We start from the raw sequence: 19,351 nt of genomic DNA, 5'->3' as shown, positions 1-19,351 counted from the left end.
ACATTTGCTCTTGGCTTTTGATTATCATTCACTCACCAAACCACATTTATCAAACTATTTGAGCTTATTCACAATAGATAACACTCACACTGGTAAATTCATGATACCTACCTTTCTGAGCTACAGCATGCTGAAGCACCCTAAACCCATAGGCATTAGGTTGCTTCCTTTAAAATGGAATTGATATTACAACATGTTGATTCCAAAGGCTGATTTCTTAGTGACTGTATTCTGCTGACAATCTGAAATGTTTCATTTCTTTATAACAGAAGAAGATTCATCCTCATTTAAGTCTTGAATAAATCCGTGCATCTTGCTTTAGATGCCTATATAAAAGAAACACAACCTGCATCAGACATTGCTCCCTCTTCTTATAAAGAAAACCCACGTTGGTAAGGCTGTTTTCTGACCAAGACAGAAAAAAGACGACCTGAGGACATGCAGAAGCCAGCCCACTGCCTCAATGCAGGCGAGGCTCTGCTTTGTGTTAGTGTTACCTCTTGTGCCTTCCCTGTGCCATCAAGGATGGGAGCCAAGGGTTTATCCTCAACACAGCAGAGAACATCCACGCGCCAGCATCAGCTCTGTTAAGCACCTGATGTGAAGAGAGGGGAGCTCCTCCCAGACTCCAAGAGCCCAGCTTGTGGTGCTGGAGCTGTAAATACAGTTGCATGTGCTCTCCTGGGAGGAAGACTCTAGGGCTGCTCATGTTTTGCCAGAGAAAAACAAAGAGAAGGGAAAGCAAAGGGTGTGAAATCACCTCTGAAAGGCATTGTGGTGCTTGGGCATCTGAAAGACATAGCATGAGTGAGCCATCCCTGAGCACAGCTACAAGGCAGCAGTGATGAGCAGCTTGTATGATGCTTCTGACATACTTGTGGACCATGCAAAGGTTTCACTTTGACATTGGCAACAGAATGAGAATGGGTTTAGAGACATTTCAGATCTTGCAGAGGGTCCTCAAATGGAAACTGATGCACAAATGACCCCATCTCTGGATTTGCTGCTGTCCCTCTCTGTGCACACCTGAGAGCCCAGCTTTTCAGCCCCAGTGGGGTTATATACATGTAGTGCCTAGATGTCCAACAGCTGAGCTGGTGCCTCTGGGCTTCCACTGTATTCAAGGGTGAGAAATGGGCATTTTTAGGCAGGGATGAATTGTCCCAGGGTGAACTAATAGGCCTTTATCCCCCTGAGAAGCCTCAGCTGCGGCTTCATCCCACCCTCTGCCTGTTTGTCCCCCATCTCTATTTAAGAGATTTAATTCTGTTTTACCAAGTATAATATTGGGCTTCTATGGCAGGACCTCTGTTATTTACCTGATATGAGAATTTTGTGTCTACAGCCAGGGGATTCTGAATTTTGTAGATCCCTTCTCTGCAAAGATTGAAGCAGACTCATGCAACGATGCTTTTGTCATCAAATGTGTTTTCAGAACCCCAAGCCTGTTTCTTGTTGCTGGAATTGACAGCTGTTCTTCCCCTGTACGTTAGACTGAGGTTCCTCTTGGGAGTTCCCTGAGTTGGATCCACCACACACAAGACTATAGCAATCCAGACCTCCCTTAGCAATGTAGCACCAAGTCTAGGTAAACCTTTATGTATTGCAGTTGTCTCTGCTTTGGAATTTTTCTTAAACCAAAGAGGGGATAAGAACACCAGAGTGGGGTAATTCATCAAGCAGCGATGAGCCTTACACGTGACACTTCTCATCTAGGCTCCCTTTCCCATTAAAGCTTGGACCAGATGATCTCTTGAGGTGAAACTTGGGGTTTCTGTGGCTCTATGATTCTATTTGTATATATTCTACATGTCTCAGCTACAATATGCAAGAAAGAAGCAAAAAACCAAGGTGTGGTGAAGGTTTTCAAGAAGCTCTCTGATACCAAAGTCTCTGTCCTGCCAAGCTCATCAGCAAGTAATTACATCAATTCTGGCTTCCTCACTGACCACAGATAGAAGTCACTTTTCCACAGACCTCTCACTGCTGTTTTCCAGAGCACACAAAAGACACTGTTCATGACCCATGTACTTCCCAAATAGAAGTTAATTCTCCCTCACAAGAGGTAAAGGAAAAACATTTTCCCACACCAGTGGTTTTTTGCTTCTTTCTGACCCAGGCAGCTCTCGGTTACCATTGATTCTGAGTTCAGGATTGTCTTTCACCAACGGAAACTTGCCTCATGCTGTATTTATAAGTGCAACCCACCACTTGGTGTTTCCTGGTGTGCTTTAGTGTGAGCTGGGCATGGACATGGGATGTGGGTGCTTATCTCCAGCTGGAATTCCATTTCTCTCACCATTTAAGTAAAGGGCACTTAAAAAGAGTGTAAAACACCACTTAAAATGAATAGGAGGACCACTTGATATGCCCAGTTTGTCCTTAACACTGGGTAGTCTCAGCACAGTTCATCAATCTGCACTAGGTATTACATTTTCTACACTTCCTTACATGAAGTGAAATCTCCTGTGAAGCTGCAGCCTGGGGAGGGATTCCCCTTGACATTTTAAGGTGCAGCTTGAGACCTTGATTCCCACCAACTTCTTCTCTTTGAAAGGCACAAATGAATGCAATGAATCTTTTGAAACCTTTTCTCTGACTCTTTTTCAGCAAGCAAATGTAAAACTACACTTCCTCTTCCCTCCCACCCCAGAGGCATTAATAAAGAGCTCACAGGTAAGAGTGAGGAATTTTATTGGAGCTGAGGGACAAGGTCAAGAATCTTGCAAGAAAAACAGATATTTATCAGTGACCAAGGCTATAACTCAATAAAGCTGATTGGTGTTTTACGTGAGGAAAAGAAGCCTGGGATAACTGTGGCTAATTTCTTCCTCAAAGATGGTAACTGTGAATTGAAATGAAGTTTGATGTTCCTTCTCCTCTTGGTTTCATTACAAGGAAGGAAGATGTGATGTCACACATCCGATTGAAGGGACATAGGGGTTGCTGTGACTCCCTCTCCTGGTCAAAGCCCCTTTGGGTACCACCAGCTCAGCCATATTAAAAAGCACAGCAGCATCCACAGTGTTGTGGCTGCTCGTGCAGAGCCTCTGCAGCTCTGGAATAGGGAAGAGAGATGTGCAATGTGGTCCCCTGTCCCCTTGCACCCATTCCAAATGCTGGTCCTGTCTCTGTGCTGCCACCCGGAACCTCACCATCTTGTCCCACACCTCCCATCTCCATGCTCAATCCCAGCCTGATAGCAGGAGATGGATGGGGAGAAGCTGTCACCTTGGGGACCAGGAATGTGTGCAGGGAGGTCACTGACAGAGGGATAAAGTCTGGAGGGGGCAGAGAGCAAAGGGGCTGCTCCATAGTCGCCTTCAAACTGCAAACTCCAGCACCTCACTGCACACCATGGGGCAGGATGAAGGATGCTGGGGCTCTGCAGGAAACAATGGACATTCTCATATGGATGCTGATGGTTTCTGCCCCTGGTGGTACCCTGGTGATGGAGGCACTGGGCAAGGGCTGAAATCCCTCCCTGCTCTGCATGCAGCTGGATCCAAACTGGGACTCAGCTTTAACTTCTTTGCAATCAGTGCTTAAATCCTTCCTATGGCCATCATAAGGGAGAGGAGGGCCTCTGCCCTCCATGTCCTGCAGGGTGCCCACGAGGGCTATGTGAGCAGTGAGAGCATTTGGGACCAGGACTGATGCAAAGCAAGGAGGGACCATATCCGTGCACATCCCCTTATGTCCATCACATCCATACACATATCCCATGCCCTGCAGAGCAGGCTCTGCCCCATCCATCTCCTGCTCTGGCTGCAGGGCTGGTATTGAGCAGGGAGATGAGGAGGTGAGAGAGGCAGAGTTGACAATAAGAGGAGGGTGGAGGGGGCTCATCCACAGCATTGCACCACGTCCTGCAGCTCCTATGAATGGTTTTACTGCTGGAGAGAGAAGGAAAGGGGAGGATGTGGCTCTGGAAGGGGTTGGAACCCCAAAGGATGCCCAGATTGTGGGGGTTTGCTCCCAGTGTGCACTGCCAGGGGATCTGGCTGATCTCTGGTGGGAATCTGTGTTACATGCACTTTCCTTTCATGTTTGGCTGTAGAAGGAGGTTCCCCATAACCCCCATGAAGGCTTTAACCTGCCAGAGGGGAGACTGAGATGAGCACTTAGGCAGAAGCTCTTCCCTGGGAGGGTGCTGATGCTCTGGCACAGGGTGCCCAGAGAAGCTGTGGCTGCCCCATCCCTGGCAGTGTTCAAGGCCAGGTTGGACACAGGGGCTTGGAGCAAGCTGCTTTAGCAAAGGGGGTCCCTGCCTGTGGCAGAGGTTGGAGCTGGATGAGCTTTAAGGTCCCTTCCAACACAAACCTCTCTGGGATTCTGTGATGGGCTTGGGAGCATCCATCAGAGCCACCAGCGACAGGGGCAACCCTAAAGCACGCTTCAGAAGGGCCTTTTTCCCCTGGTGCTGCCCATTTCAGTCCTTTACCACACTCCTCACTGCTCCTCCCCATCTCCTTCCTTCCACTTTTGGGCACCGCTCCCTCAGGTTCTCCTTTGTCTCTTGTGCTTCCAGCACAATGGGTGGAAGAAGGTGAATGTCATCATCAAGGAGAGCACAAGGACTGGGGGTGCCTGTGTCCCCCATGGGATTAAGAACCAAGTTCCCCAGGAAGCCCTGTCCAGGCAGAGGAAGGACAGGAGGGTGACCATGAGCAGCCAGCACAGATGTACCAAGGCCAAGTCACGCCTGAGCAACCTGAGTGCCTTGGGTGATGTGAGCATTGATGTTTGCATGGACAAGAAGTAGAGGACAGCATTTACCTCGTCGTTAGCAAGGTCACCACGATCTTCTGTTGGCTCCTTTGCAGCCAAACTTGTGAGCTATGGTTTGAGTACAAGGAATTGAAAATGGGTGGAAAGCTGGTTCATTGACTGCGGCGCCTGACATTGCTTATGGACCCTGGTACCAGCTCCCATTAGCGAGATCCCCCTCATCTCCCTGCCATGATAATGTCAACTATGGCCCTTGTGAAGCTGTAACTGCCTCAGAAATGCTCCAAAAGTGGATTTGAAAGGTTGGGTTGTTCTGTGGTTTGCTCTAAGGGAGCCCAAAGCCCTGTTGCTTGCTCAAGCTGAGGTCATCTCCTCTGGGTATATTTCTTCTCCAAACTAATCAACACAGAGAGGAGATAATGACCTGCTTTGGGCTTTGTCACCTCCTGGGGCACAAAGAGATTCACAGTCCCCACATCCCCACGTCACTTGAAATAGGAAGGGGGTTTGCTGATGCTGGTTCATTCCCAGGCTCCCTGCACAGCTCCAGGCACGTTCATCTTCACATCCATCTCCGAGAGCATCAGGAGGGCAGCAGAAACAGAGCTGAGATGTAAGTGAGGGGCAGCATCTTTCAGCCCATCATTCTCCTGTGGTTCTCTCTTGCCAACAAGCAGCAGCTCCTGTCTTCATCTCCTGCCTGACTGCAGGGTCCTGGGCTTCTTGATGATGCTCTGGGCTTCCCAGGGAGCTGCTTGTGCTGTGTGCTCCCCACGTTGCTGCTGAGAAGGCAGGTTTGGAGATCACCCTGGTGGAGAACACACTCAGGAGACTTCCTCTACTCTGACCTCAGATGTTTCCTGGATGAGCACCAGAAGCTTTCCTGTACAGGACATTCAGGGTGCTCCCCATTGCTGAGATGAGGCAGCTCCAAAAGATGACTTTTTTCCCCAAAAACGTGTTTGAGAAGAGATTGCTGAGCTCTGGGGTTTGTCCACTTCTATTGGAGACTCAAGGAACAAGCTAAAGAACCAATAAAAGGTTTTAGATCTGACAAAGTGTGTCAGGAGGGAGGGGAAACTGATATTAACCACTGTGTAAGGTTACATAGAATCATAGTATGGTGTGTGTTGGAAGAGACCTTAAATCTCACCCAGTTCCAAGCCCCTGTGATGGCCGGAGACACCTTCCACTAGAGCAGGTTGCCCTGTCCAACCTGTACTTTCCATAGGTCAGGAATTTGTTCCAGTTAGGAAGAAACCGAAGCAGAGAGGGAAGAAGTGGGTGGTTGGCAAATGCCCATGAGAGGATGAAGGATCAACTCTGCACTGTGAAAACATAACGTTTCTCTGTGTTCCAGGTTGATCCGGATGGTCTCCAAGCCCCAGGCTCAGCATTAACGCAGGCAATGAAGTGCAGCACTAAGGTAAAGCTATATGGGTGTGCAACCTTCCCACTGCTTTCCACAGGGGTCATTGATCAACATCTCAAGGTGAGTCAGAGGAGCAGGCACCGTGTTGTGACATGGTATTTAACTGCTTGAGCACCCCTTTGTTCTACCTGTGCTGGCACAGGACTTTCACCAACCTCTTCCTCATTGAGCTGTGCCTGAACTCTCCCTTTCCATCCTGCAGGACTGTCTCTGAGCAGCTCCCACCACATAGAGGCTTTTCCACCTGGGACATCCCTGCCTCTTGGAGAAGAAACCTCCAGCCAGGAGCTCACACACAAACACCATCCAACCCATGGCACAAAGCAATTGCACCCAAGTGTCCGAGTTCAGCCTGGTGGGGTTCACAGAGGACTCGGTGTCTCAGGTCTACTTGTTCCTGCTCTTCCCGCTCACCTACCTTGTCACCATTGTGGGCAACCTGGGCATCATCATCTTAATCAGGGCCAGCCACCTCCTCCACTCCCCCATGTATTATTTCCTGGGCAATCTGGCCTTTGTAGACCTTTGTTCTTCCACTGTCATCACCCCCAAGATGTTGGTTGACTTGATGTCAGAGAAGAAGAGCATTGCTTATGTTGGGTGTGTGGCTCAGGTCTTCCTCTTCTATTTTTTTGGGATAACTGAATGCTTCCTCCTGGTTTCGATGGCCTATGACCGTTACATGGCCATTTGCCATTCCCTGCTGTACCCCTTTGTCATGTCCCCAAAGTGCTGTTTCCAGCTGGTGACTGGCTCCTACCTTGTGAGGCTGACCAATGGTGTGGGACAGACCATCAGCATGTCCACCCTGTCCTTCTGCAGCTCCAGCGCCATCAACCTCTTCTTTTGTGACATTTCCCCTCTCATCTCACTCTCCACCTCTGACACTACCCTCAGCCGCATCATCCTGACCACTGCAGCATCTCTCTTTGGTGTGTCCAGCATCCTGGTTATCCTGCTCTCCTACGTGGCCATCATCGCCATGCATCATCCTGAGCATCAATTCAGCTGAGGGCAAGCGCAAAGCCTTCTCCACCTGCACCTCCCACCTCACCACTGTCAGCATCTTCTATGGGGCATGCTTTTTTATGTATTTATTCCCCAGCTCAGACAGCTCAAGAGCAGCAGATAAATGGGCTGTGCTGCTCTGCACCGTGGTGACTCCCATGCTGAACCCCTTGATCTACAGCCTGAGGAATAAGGAGGTGAAGGAGGCTTTGAGGAGGCTCACAAAAATAAGATGATCTTGAATGGTGCAAGCTTAGGGCCAGACAGAATGGAGATATGGGGTAGATGTTCGGGTATTGGTTAAGTATGGACAACATGTTGGGGGTCTTCTGCACCCAGCCTTATGTGATGCACTGGTTGATATGATTGAAAATACAAATAATTTCACTCTCTAAACTTTGATAATTCTATTTAGTAGTTAATTTCACATAATTAGTTAATTTGTACTTTATTTCACCTAATGAAGACACAGGTAGACAACTACAAGCATGCACTTCTCTTCATCTCAGGAAAAGGGGGGACCTGATCGCTGCCTACACCTGCCCGAAAGGCGGATGGAGCCAGGAGGGGGCTAGGCTCTGCTCCCAGGGAACAAGGGATGGGACAAGAGGAAACGGCCTCAAGCTGCACCAGGGCAGGTTTAGATGGAGCTGAGGAACAATTCCTGCCCCAGAGGGTGCTCAGGCATTGGAACAGGCTGCCTAGGGCAGGGCTGCAGGCACCGGCCCTGCAAGTGCTCACAAACCCTATAGACAAGGCCCTCAGTGCCATGGGTTAGTGGTGGCCTTGGCAGTGCTGGGGAACGGTTGAACTTGATGAACTTAAAGCTCTTTTCCTTTTTGCTCTCCCTTTTGCTTGGCAAATGAGAATAAACTGTGAATTCTAACGTTTCACTGGATGAAACTTCATTTCATAACGGTGCTGTTAAATCATTAAGGACCTTAAGAAAAGGACAAAAACACCTTTAGCAAGAAAAACAGAGATGATAGCAAATAAGTGCGATGCCATGCAGGCAGTATTTTTAGCTTTTGATGGACAAAATGATTTCCAGCACCATACACCTCATTTCATTTTAGACAGCAAAGAATTTAAGTGAAATATGGTACTTGTGTGACCTCTGTTATGAATGAAGGCACTTTGTAAGAGTTTTAAGACGTGATAGTGAATCCCCACCAAAGGGCAGAAACTATCAAGGGATCCCCATCCACTGCTCCACACCTTTGCTTTCCATTCCCCTGTTGGCAGCAATAGAAGCCATGATCTCCATGGCAGCCTGATCACAACAGAGCACAGGAGCTGTGGTGCTGTTCAGCAGCCTTTAGACCTGATACATGGCAGCCCTTGGCAGCCTGGAGCGATGGCATTGCCTGCCCTGATGTCTCTCCTGTTGCTTTCCTTCAGAGAGAGCTGAATGGTGATGGGCAAACACAGTATACATAAAACACCCCAAAATACATCACTGTGTGCATTACCTCAGCCCATAGAGCTGCAGCCACTGCTGGGACCATGGTGAAACCTGGAGCCATGGCTGAGCCTTAGGGCTATCCTAGACACACATAATAACCTAGGCTGGAGGGAGAAGCTCCATGGCTGGATTCAGTTAAGTCAGGATCAAAGTGGTTTTCTCACTTCTTAACAACACACAACTAGCAGGTATCCAGGGCCAATCAGCTGAATCCTGCTTTGTTCCCAAAGCTTCCTGATAATTCCCTGGTTATTATTTAACCCAGCCAATGGTTGTATTCCTCCTGAGCCTTGGGGACAAGCAGGGGCAGAGGTTTCACACCCTCCCTGGCCCCTATTTCAGGGTTTGACTGCTCTGACAGTGGGGTTTTCTAACTCCCTCTGTTTCTAACTGGAATTTCCCATGCTGCAAATTCACAATAGGAAATCTCAGATTTACCCTTATCTGCAAGATAAAGCACGTGGAGAACTTGCAGGAGGCATCAAGTCAAAAAGAATGGGACACCATTAATTCTTGCATCAATCCTTTCTCTGTCCCTGAAATCATAGAAGCATGGAATGGTTTGGGTTTGAAGGGACCTTAAAGCTCCTCCAGCTCCAACCCCTGCCACGGGCAGGGACCCCTTCCACTGGAGCAGCTTGCTCCAAGCCCTGGGTCCAACCTGGCCTTGAACACTGCCAGGGATGGGGCAGCCACGGCTTCTCTGGGCACCCTGTGCCAGCGCCTCAGCACCCTCACAGGGAAGAGCTTCTGCCTAAGAGCTCATCTCAGTCTCCCCTCGGGCAGGTTAAAGCCATTCCCCTTGGCCTCTCCCTAAAGGCCCTTGTCCAAAGCCCCTCTCCAGATTTCTCATAGCCCCTCTTAAGTTATTGAAAGGCCACAATAAGGTCTCTCTGATGCCTTCTACAAAAATATTCAATGACTTTATGTCCAGCTGCTCTCTCCTTCACCATCACCAAGTGTTTAAATAGGAACATGAGCTCTTAGTGTCTTAAAAACACAAGTCTGTGGCTACAACCCTATCACTCTGCTCATTGTGGCTTCACATTGGAGCTGGTGCTGTCAAACCCCAACGCTTTTTGCTCCTTGTTGTGTGTGTTTAAGGAAACCAGTGGTTTGCTGTGTCTAAGGACTGCCACTGCCTTCAATGGTGTTATCATCTGACCAGGAGAGCAGAGCAAACACCAAGTGAGGTTCTAGGAAGCAGAAGCAGCAGCCAGCATTGCAATGCATCTTCCTGCTGGGTCATGATGAGCAAGCAATGAGGTGCCTGGCTTCTGGCATTCCTGCTGAGGAGCTCCTAATGGCTTTAGCTCCCCACTCTCAGGTGGAGCTGCTTTCACTGTAGTTAAATCTGGTTTAAAGTCAGCTGAGCAAATGCTGGGTAGGAGCTACCTCCCCTTCTTTGGGTACTTAGTGATTGGATTTAGGAATCACCTCAAATGTCCTTAGGCAAGCACTTATCTCCTTACATTTGAATGCACCATGTCACCTCTATGTGTTTACTGTGTCCATCCGCTCCCTTTATTGCTGAGGGAGATTTGGTGGGGTTCATGCCTCTCACTGCAAGGCAGACACCTCCATTGCTCCAGCTGAAGAGATCTGAATGAGCTCTGCTGATTGCATTGGACAGTCTCATCAGCTGTAATGAGACCTTGGCTCATAAATAAATAAGGAGAGACTTTCATGATTGCCTTGTAATGCAAGTCATGTCTAAAAGAGGGTGAGTGCTGTCCTCTTTGGAGATGTCTGGTATGGCTCCCTTAGCTGTTGAGGTAAATTTAATCAGGGGAAGTTTAGGTTGGATATAAGAAGGAAATTCTTTCCTGTTAGGGTGGTGAGGCCCTGGAATAGGTTGCCCAGGGAGGTTGTGAATGCTCCATCCCTGGCAGTGTTCAAGGCCAGGTTGGATGAGGCATTGGGTGATATGATTTAGCGTAAGGTGTCCCTGCCCACAGCAGGGAGGTTGGATCTAGATGATCTTAAGGTCCTTTCCAACCCTAATGATTCTATGATTCTATGTAGAAATGAAAAGGTGAAATTCACTTCGGTTTTACTCCCTTTAAAACTGTTGGCCATGTTATCTTTATTTTCTTTTTGAAAAAGAATTGGGAGATATTAGAATGGCTTCTTTTAGACACTGTTGTTACTTGGAGGAACCCTTCTGAGGTCCTGGTGGAAGAAACAAGGAGATTTTCGTCAAGTACTGGTGAGTTCATCTCTGTGTCTGCCTTTACCACTATTGATGGCTTGGAAAGAGATGTTGGTGGCTTGAGATAAGCTCTTGCACATAAGCTCTTCCCTGTGAGGGTGCTGAGGTGCTGGCACAGGGTGCCCAGAGAAGCTGTGGGCCAGTTTTAGGCAGGTGGAATCAGACAGACTTCAAAAAGGGAAAATGCTGAGTCCTGCCTATGAGGAGGGCTTGCTCTAAGCACTAAGACAGGCTGGGGGGCAGCTTATCAGAGAGGGACAAGGCTGTTGTGGTGTCCACTGAGTTGAAATGAGCCATCAATGTGCAATAAATGTCTGAGCACAGGCTGGGGAATGGGGAAGTAAAAGCTGCTTTGGCAAGGGTGGAGGGAGAAGATGAATTGTGCTGAAGAAATGGTCATCTTGTTTGAAAAGGGGCTGATGGAAAGAGGGGAGTGGTAGGGGAAGGAGGAGGAATGCTCATTTCTCATCAGGCAATATAGTTATTTTAAGGTCATCCCCTCATCTTTTTAAGGTCTGCATACTTCAGGTTAACATGAACAGCAGTCATCTCGTGTACATCTATACATACATACATGTTCTTTAAATAGAAGTAAGAACAGAGGAAGGAATATATGCAAGAATAATTCAGATGAGAAGGGGTTGGTTTTTTCCTTGAAGCTACAAGTACATGGAATTGCATTCAGGGATTCTGGTCTCACTTTAGTGGACTCAAACATCACTACAGAGTCAGAAAATCACTCCAATTTGATTTCTTACCTATTTAAAGCAACACTAATACTTGTGGCAGATTAAGGCATGATATTATTGTATTTACTTGTCCTTAAATAAGAACAACTCCCACAGACAGCAAAGAAATCATCCCAAACAAGCCTCCTTCTTAAAAAGAATTTGGATGCTCATGGGAAGATGCTTATGTTTTGCAGGACCAATTCTTTCCATAACAGAGCAGCCACAGCTTTAGGATTTAAGCTTCAAGATTATTTGTTTCCATATAGGAACTGTTGCCTATTATTTTATCAAGGTATTATTTTTCAGTATATTATTTAGGACCTTCAACCATCATGGTTTTCTCTCCCAGGAATTGGGTGCAGTCCTAAAGGAAACCCCAAATCCTGCATTAACCTCATGCCCTGTGTGTTCCTGTGAGCTGGGAGAAGTCATTCAACCTCTTCCCATGTTTCTTTGTCTCCTGCTGCCAAGAGAGTGGCTGGAGGAAAGCACTTGAGTGTGACCACGTTTGTCCTCTTGGGCTTCCCCAACGTGTAGAAGCTGCTCTTTGGGACTCTTTTACTCATTTCCATCAGCATGGTGGTGGGGAACCTTATGAAGACCAGCTCTCAGCTTCATGTGCCCATCTCCTTATTTCCTCATAGGCAATGTACTTATTTCCTCCGTAGGATGTAGCTGGCCATTTTGCTCTTCTGGATGGGCCTGCACCGTGGAAAGCTGCAACCATGATGACCTAGAAGCAGAGTGTAACTTCATTCCCTGTGATAAGCAGTCACGCAACTTGGTCCAGGAACAGCCTTTCAAGGCACTGTCTGAGCAGTATTGTCTTTTCCTTGGATGCCATCTGGTGCTGACGACACAGATGCTCCATGCTTCTGGCCATATGTTGTATCCAGACATGTCCAACCTATTTCATGGCTCAAAGACTCTCGGTGTTGTCCGGAGCTACCCTATCATTTCTTCTTCTCCTTATGTCTCTCCATGCAGGCCAAGCTTATTTTCCATCCCAGCTGCAGCTTACTCATGATTTCTCATTCCAGGGTTTGGGGGTTGAGTCACATTGGTCCAAGGAGTCATCTTATCTAACTGTAGGCTTTCACATCTGAATTAGTCACAGAAGGTTCCCCTTATGGAGACAAGGATGCATCTGGGGGCTTTGATTCAGCTTGGCTCTATTTTAAACATGCATATCAGGGATTTCTTCTGGAAAAAGTGCATGGTTCTCTCCACTTGCAGTGATGGGTGATGGGCAGACACAGCTACAATGTGGACTGTGTTCAGAGCAGACAGAGGCCATAGCCTGAAGAGTCAGTTTAAGTCTAATGGGAAACATCAGCTCACTGTGCTGATGTGTTGGGGTCCTTCAGAAACCCCACTCAAAAGTGAGGAGGTGCAAGCAGCTTTTCATACAACCATGGAATGGTTTGGGTTGGAAGGGAGCTTAAAGCTCATCCAGTTCCAGCCCCCTGCCACAGGCAGAAACAACTTCCAGTAGAGCAGGTTGCTGCAATCACCATCCAACCTGTCCTCAATCATTTCTGTTGGTCAATAATGTCTAATGCAGTAGAGCCTCAAAGCTCAGCATGCATAAATCACTTCCTGAACAGAATAGGAAAGCAAAATGGATGTCAGCAGTGTCCTGGCTGTGTGTTTGCTTTCACAAAGGTTGCTAATAGCAGATAGTAACTTCCTGATGAGGGGTTTCTATTCTGCATGGATGGATAGGAAATTATTGCCTAGGAGATACTAGTGTTGTTTTGCTCTTTTTAGAGCTGTAAGACAGGAACTTTTCCCCATAAACTTGTGCCTAAAGGGGTTTCAGGAAACATAGAGGCTTAGGACAGGTGCCTGTAGGAACAGGCCAAGGGGAATGGCTTTAACCTGCCCGAGCGGAGACTGAGATGAGCTCTTAGGCAGAAGCTGTTCCCTGGGAGGGTGCTGAGGCGCTGGTACAGGGTGACCAGAGAAGCTGTGGCTGCCCCATCCTTGGCAGTGTTCAAGGGCAGGTTGGACACAGGGGCTTGGAGCAAGCTGCTCTATTGGAAGGTGTCCCTGCCCGTGGCAGGGGTTGGGGCTGGAGGAGCTTTAAGGTCCCTTTCAACACAAACCAGGCTGGAATTCTATGATCCAGGCCCATGAAATTGTCCTTAATGCACAAACATGCCAACACACTGACCCTCCAACTCCTTGGCTTTGGGCCTGAACCATCTCTGTCAAGCAAGGCAGCTGTAGAAGTGAACTTTGTTGGTAACAAAGAAGAAAGTTTCTTTCTTGTTATCCCCAGCTAATTAATCTCTGATAGCTTGTTATGAAGAATGAGGGAAGTCACATCCAAGTTTTCTGAGAAGCTTTTGTGGTGCTGAGGAAGCTTCCTTGGTAAACCCCAGAAGGTCTTGTTAAAGCTGATGACTCCTGCAAAGGTGCTTGGTCCCCACTTTGGCAAAGTGAGCAGCATCACTTGTGATGGAAATAGCTGTGAGTGCTTGTATTGTGAAAGCCTGGATTTTGGGCCTGCTGGAGGGCTTTCTGTGCCCATGCAAGATTGGTCCTACTCTCTCTGTAAAGACACATCCCTGTCTTCATGACATGCGCAGATCATGTGGTTCTTGCTAATGGGGTGCTTTGTCCCTTCCTGCTTTTGACCCCTAATAAAGGGAGCTGGGGAAGCTCATTGCATTTCTCTTCACTTTTCAGCCTCCTCAAGAATACTTCATACATTGAATTTCTTGTTATTAGTTGCCTTGGGATGGATTTATTTGTGTCTCTCTTTAGTTTTTACCAGTTAAAAATGTTCTTAAACTGTTAAACTGAGGCAAGTTGAAGTCTACTACATCCATCCTCCATTTCTGACTGGCTTTCATAAATGTGATTTTCCTACCATTATGAATTTGGGATTGGAGAATAAGCATGGGTCACCTGACTCAACATCTAAAATTCATTGCCTCGTTATGTGCCAGTCAGGTCCCTTCTAGAATGGATAGAAATAAGAGGATGTTTTATCACATCCTAGGACAGCTGGTGAGGATGGATGTTGTCCAGAGCAGGTCTGAGCATCAGAAGGACTTGTACCATGCACCCTCTCTCCATGGTATGTGCATCTCTGAATAGCTTTCTCTGGATTAAATGAATTCCAGTCAGGATGTGAAGGCCTCCTGGAGGACAAACTGCATCAGTTGCCCCCTCAAAACTATTTTCAGTTTGTTTTAATCCAAAAGACAGGACAAGAGGAAATGGCCTCAAGATGCACCAGGGCAGGTTTAGTTGGAGCTGAGGAGCAATTCCTGCCCCAGAGGGTGCTCAGGCATTGGAACAGGCTGCCCAGGGCAGGGCTGCAGGCACCGGCCCTGCAAGTGTTCACAAACCCTATAGACAAGGCCCTCAGTGCCATGGGTTAGTGGTGGCCTTGGCAGTGCTGTTGTAAGGGTTTGACTGGATGAGCTTGAAGGGCTTTTCCAACCTGGTTCATTCAATGAGTCTAAAAGGAGCCCAGTTCATGCAGCCTGACCCCAGCCTCTGATGGGGATGGAAACACAGTTGGGGGAGGACACTCTGTGTGTGTGTCTTCCAACTTGAACTCTTGAAACTGCTCTTTTTATCTGAACAAATACTAGAGATACAAAACCACACTTTCACTGAGCACAGATGGAGACACAAAACTGTGATTTAATGACTCAGCTTTTAATTATCTAAATTCGAAGAAGGTGAAACTACTTCAGATCTCCTAATCCCTCATCCCAACACTCTTAAAAGAGGTATTTTAGTTTTCCTTTCAGTTGGACTAAAACTTCATATAGGGGGAAAACATATAAGATAATTGAAGGACTAAGAAACCACTTTCTTTGCATGTTTTCCTATAAGTGGTGGTGGAAACTATCACTTAAGTTGCAGGGAAGGAGTCAGATGCAATGAAATGCCCCAGGTCAGGTTTGGTCTCCCTTATATAGAAATGTGGTGTCATTTGCTCTGTCCTGAAGTGCCCAGGACCTTGGCAAGCACTTGACATGTACATCCTGCAACCTTCAGAAGGGTTGGGTCATTCTGGAGCAACATCTGAAAGCTCAGAGTGAGCTTCAGGGGCATCTCCAGGGTGTTAATAGTTAATGTTCAGGCAACTGAACTCTGTCTCAGATGCCTTTATGCTTCCTGACATGGTTCATCCAATCTGATCCACCTACCCATGCTCATGTGAATGTTTCACTGGGATAATGGTCTAGGACTATGGAATTATGTCTGTGTGGTGCAGTCATCATCATGAAGAAATAACTGGGACAGCTCAGGAACAGACACACGTTACTTCATGACTTCTGGTTACCCAAAGCAGTGGTAAATGCTCCATCCCTGGCAGTGTTCAAGGGCAGGTTGGACACAGTTGCTTGGAGCAAGCTGCTCTAGCGAAAGGTGACCCTGCTCGTGGCAGGGGGTTGGGACTGGATGATCTGAAGGGACTATATGGTATCTAAAGATGAGAATTGCTAACTAATTGTTAGGTTAACAAGGCTGTCATATGAATATCATCTTTAATGTTCATGTCAATAGAGGCCAGGTTTTGAATCATCTCCACAAAAAACAAAATCCTTCTCCAAAACATTTAGGCTGATCTAACAGCACCTGAAGCACAGGGCAAAGAGACCCATGTCCAGCTCTTCCTACCAAAAAGGTGCTTGTTATTTGAGGTATCAGAACCATTTATGCAGAGGACCCCCATCATGTATTTGACGTGGGAAGTTTGTCTCTAGAGCCAGGGGTGGCTGCATTTTATAGATCCCTTTTCTGCAAAGATTGAAACAGAATTCGTACAATGATGCTCTCAGTATGAAATGTATTTCCAAAACCTCAAGCCTGTTTCTTGTGTTGCTGGAATTCACCATGCTTCCTCCCCGGCATGTTAAACTGAGGTTTCTATTGCCAGCTCACTGAGCAGGTTCCTCCACACAAGACTAGGCAATCTAGAGCTCTATTAGTGAAGTATCATCCAGTCTGGGTAAATGTTTGAGCATTTCAGTTGTCTCTGAAATGGAAACTTTCTTAAACACAAGCGGAAATAAGAACACCAGAGTGGGCTAATTCATCAAGCAGCGATGAGCCCTACACAGGACACCGCTCATCTAGACTCCTGTTTTCACAGAAGCTCAGACCAGATGATCTTTTGAGGACCAGCCTGGGCTTTCTGTGGCTCTATGATTCTATATGTATAGTGTAAGCCAAAATATCCAACAAAATGGAAGAAAACAAGATATGGTGAAGATTTTGAAGGAAGCCCTCTGATATCAAAGGTGCCAAGCCCTTTAGCATTTAATGATACAGATTCTGGCTCCTTCATTGACTGCAGGTCAAAGCCACGTTGCCCCCACACCTATGACAGTGTATGCTTTCATACTGTTGTTTTTCTGAGCACATAAAAGTTCTGTTCACCATCCATATACTTTCCCAATATAAGTTAATTGCCACTCACAGCAGGTAAGGGAAAGATACTTTCCCCCATCAGTGTGTTTTGGCTTTATTGAGACCCAGACAGCTCTCACTTACCATCAATTCTTTGTTCTTTCATTTATGGAAGCTTCCTACAAAGTTAATTCTAATGTGAAATAGACAATTTGGTTTTCACGGTGTGCTTGAGCATGAGTAGGGCATGGACATGGGATATGGGTGCTTATCTCCAAGTGGAATTCCATTTCTCTCACCATTTAGGTAAAAGGTTATTTCAGATGAATGTAAAACACCACTTACAATGAATGGGAGGAGATCTTGATGTGCCCGAAATGTCCCTAACACTGGGTGGTCTCAGCACAGTTCATCATCCTCCATTATGAATTATATTGTCTATAAATTTTTCCTTTAAATGAAATCTCCTATGAAGCTGCAGCCTGGGGAGGGATTCCCTTTAACATTCAAAGGCGCAGCTTGAGATCTTGATTCCCACCAGTTTCTGTTCCTTGAAAGGCACAAACAAATGCAATGAATCTTTTGAAACCTTTTCTCTGACTCTTTTTCAACAAGCAAATGTAAAACTACACTTCACCTTCCCTCCCACCCCAGCAGCTTTAATAAAGAGCTCACAGGTAAGAGGGAGGAATTTTATTGGAGCTGAGGGACAAGGTCAAGAATCTTGCAAGAAAAATAGATATTTATCAGTGACAAAAGCTATAACTGAATAAAGCTGATTGGTGTTTTCTGTGAGGAAAAGAGGCCTGGGATAATTGAGGGTAATTTCTTCCTACAGGCTGCTAACTATGAAGTGAAATGAAGTATGAGGTTCCTCTCCTTTTGGTTTCCTTCCAAGGAAGGAAATTGGGATTTGGGGGATCTATATCTCATTAAAAACTGTAATTGAGTTTTGTGCAGGAAGCATGGAAGGATCATGGGGATTATTGGGAAAAATTCCATTATTTTAGTGCCCCATAGGCTTTCTCACTTGAGATGAACTGTTCATGTCCTGGATGACAGAAAGCTTTTGTGTTGCCAGCAGCTGAAAATCCTCCTCCCGCATTTCACCAGAGACCCCATCACCTCCCTGTTCCTCAGGCTGTAGATGAAGGGGTTGAGCATGGGGATGAGCACAGCATAGAAGATGGAGGCCACCTTATCCAGACTCCTGTGGCTAGAAGGAGGTTGTAGGTACATGAAGAATCCTGTCCCAAAGTACATGGAAACAGCCATCAAATGGGAGGCACAGGTGTGGAAGGCTCTGGCCCTGCTCTGTGCTGAGCACATCCTCAGCACAGTGCGGATGATAGACATGTAGGAGAGAAAAATAACCACACTTGCACCCACCGCATTGATGGTGACGAAGGCAAAGATGAGCATCTCACTGCTGTGGGTGTCAGAGCACACGAGTTTAGCACAGGGAAAAGCTCGCAGAAGAAGTGGTCAATGCGGTTGGGACCACAGAAGGAACCTCCAAACAGGCACCATGTGCAGATGATGGCACTGAGGAAGGCGAATAGGTAAGATGATGCTACCAGCTGCCAGCAGACAGGGCTGGAGATGATGGTCACATAAAGCAGGGGGTGGCAGATAGCAACGTGCCGGTCGTAGGCCATCACGGCCAGGAGCTGACACTCAATAGCAGCAAAGAAAACAAAGGTGAGGAACTGCATCATGCAGCCAGTGAAAGAAATGGTTTTGTCCTCTGATAACAGGTCTGCCAGCATCCTGGGGGAGATGACTGTGGAACAGCAGATGTCAGTGAAGGCAAAATGGGTGAGGAAGAAGTACATGGGGGTGTGGAGGCTGGGAGAAACCCGAACCAAGACGATGATCCCAAAGTTCCCCACCAAAGTGACAATATAAATCAATAGAAACAAGACAAAAAGTGGGGTCTGTGCATATGGGTTGTCTGTAATTCCCAACAGGATGAATTCAGTCTGTGTGTGATTTCCTCCCATGACCAGGTGTTACCTGCTGAGATAAAAGGAATTAAAACATCACACTGATTAAAAAGAGATATTCAGGAGTGGATCTAACTACAGTCAGTCACTAGTTTAACTTTGACGTTCTGGTGCAATTAATATAGTTTACTGTATTCTCTATCCCACATTATATATATGTTTTTCACTTGCGGTACTTTCAATAGGACAGGGAGCACGTAGAAGCAACAAATGGCACTTGTTGCTGGGATACCTAAAACTATGGATTTATTCAAACACGTGTGTTTTCAGGTATGCTGAAAGAATCAGATCTTTATTCACTTTCGGTTTGGCAGCAATTTGTGCTGGAAGACACCTCACAGGGACCTCATAGCAGTGAATGTAAACCTGGAGAGTCCCAGTCCC

At 46.8% G+C, this 19,351-nt stretch overlaps 2 pseudogenes; one reads left to right on the top strand and one right to left on the bottom strand.

Moving 5' to 3' along the window:
* The first annotated feature begins 6,827 nt into the window (after positions 1-6,827).
* On the top strand, positions 6,828-7,230 carry LOC133282143 (olfactory receptor-like protein COR4; annotated as a pseudogene).
* Positions 7,231-18,005: 10,775 nt separating this feature from the next.
* LOC133282224 (olfactory receptor 5AP2-like) lies at positions 18,006-18,964 on the bottom strand (annotated as a pseudogene).
* Positions 18,965-19,351: the final 387 nt, after the last annotated feature.

Source organism: Pezoporus flaviventris, unplaced genomic scaffold (assembly GCF_033815535.1).
Source record: "Pezoporus flaviventris isolate CSIRO_AGI_PZ_B2104156 unplaced genomic scaffold, CSIRO_AGI_Pfla_v1 ptg000116l, whole genome shotgun sequence".
Lineage (NCBI taxonomy): Eukaryota > Metazoa > Chordata > Aves > Psittaciformes > Psittacidae > Pezoporus > Pezoporus flaviventris.
This window is presented reverse-complemented; position numbering and strand designations above follow the sequence as displayed.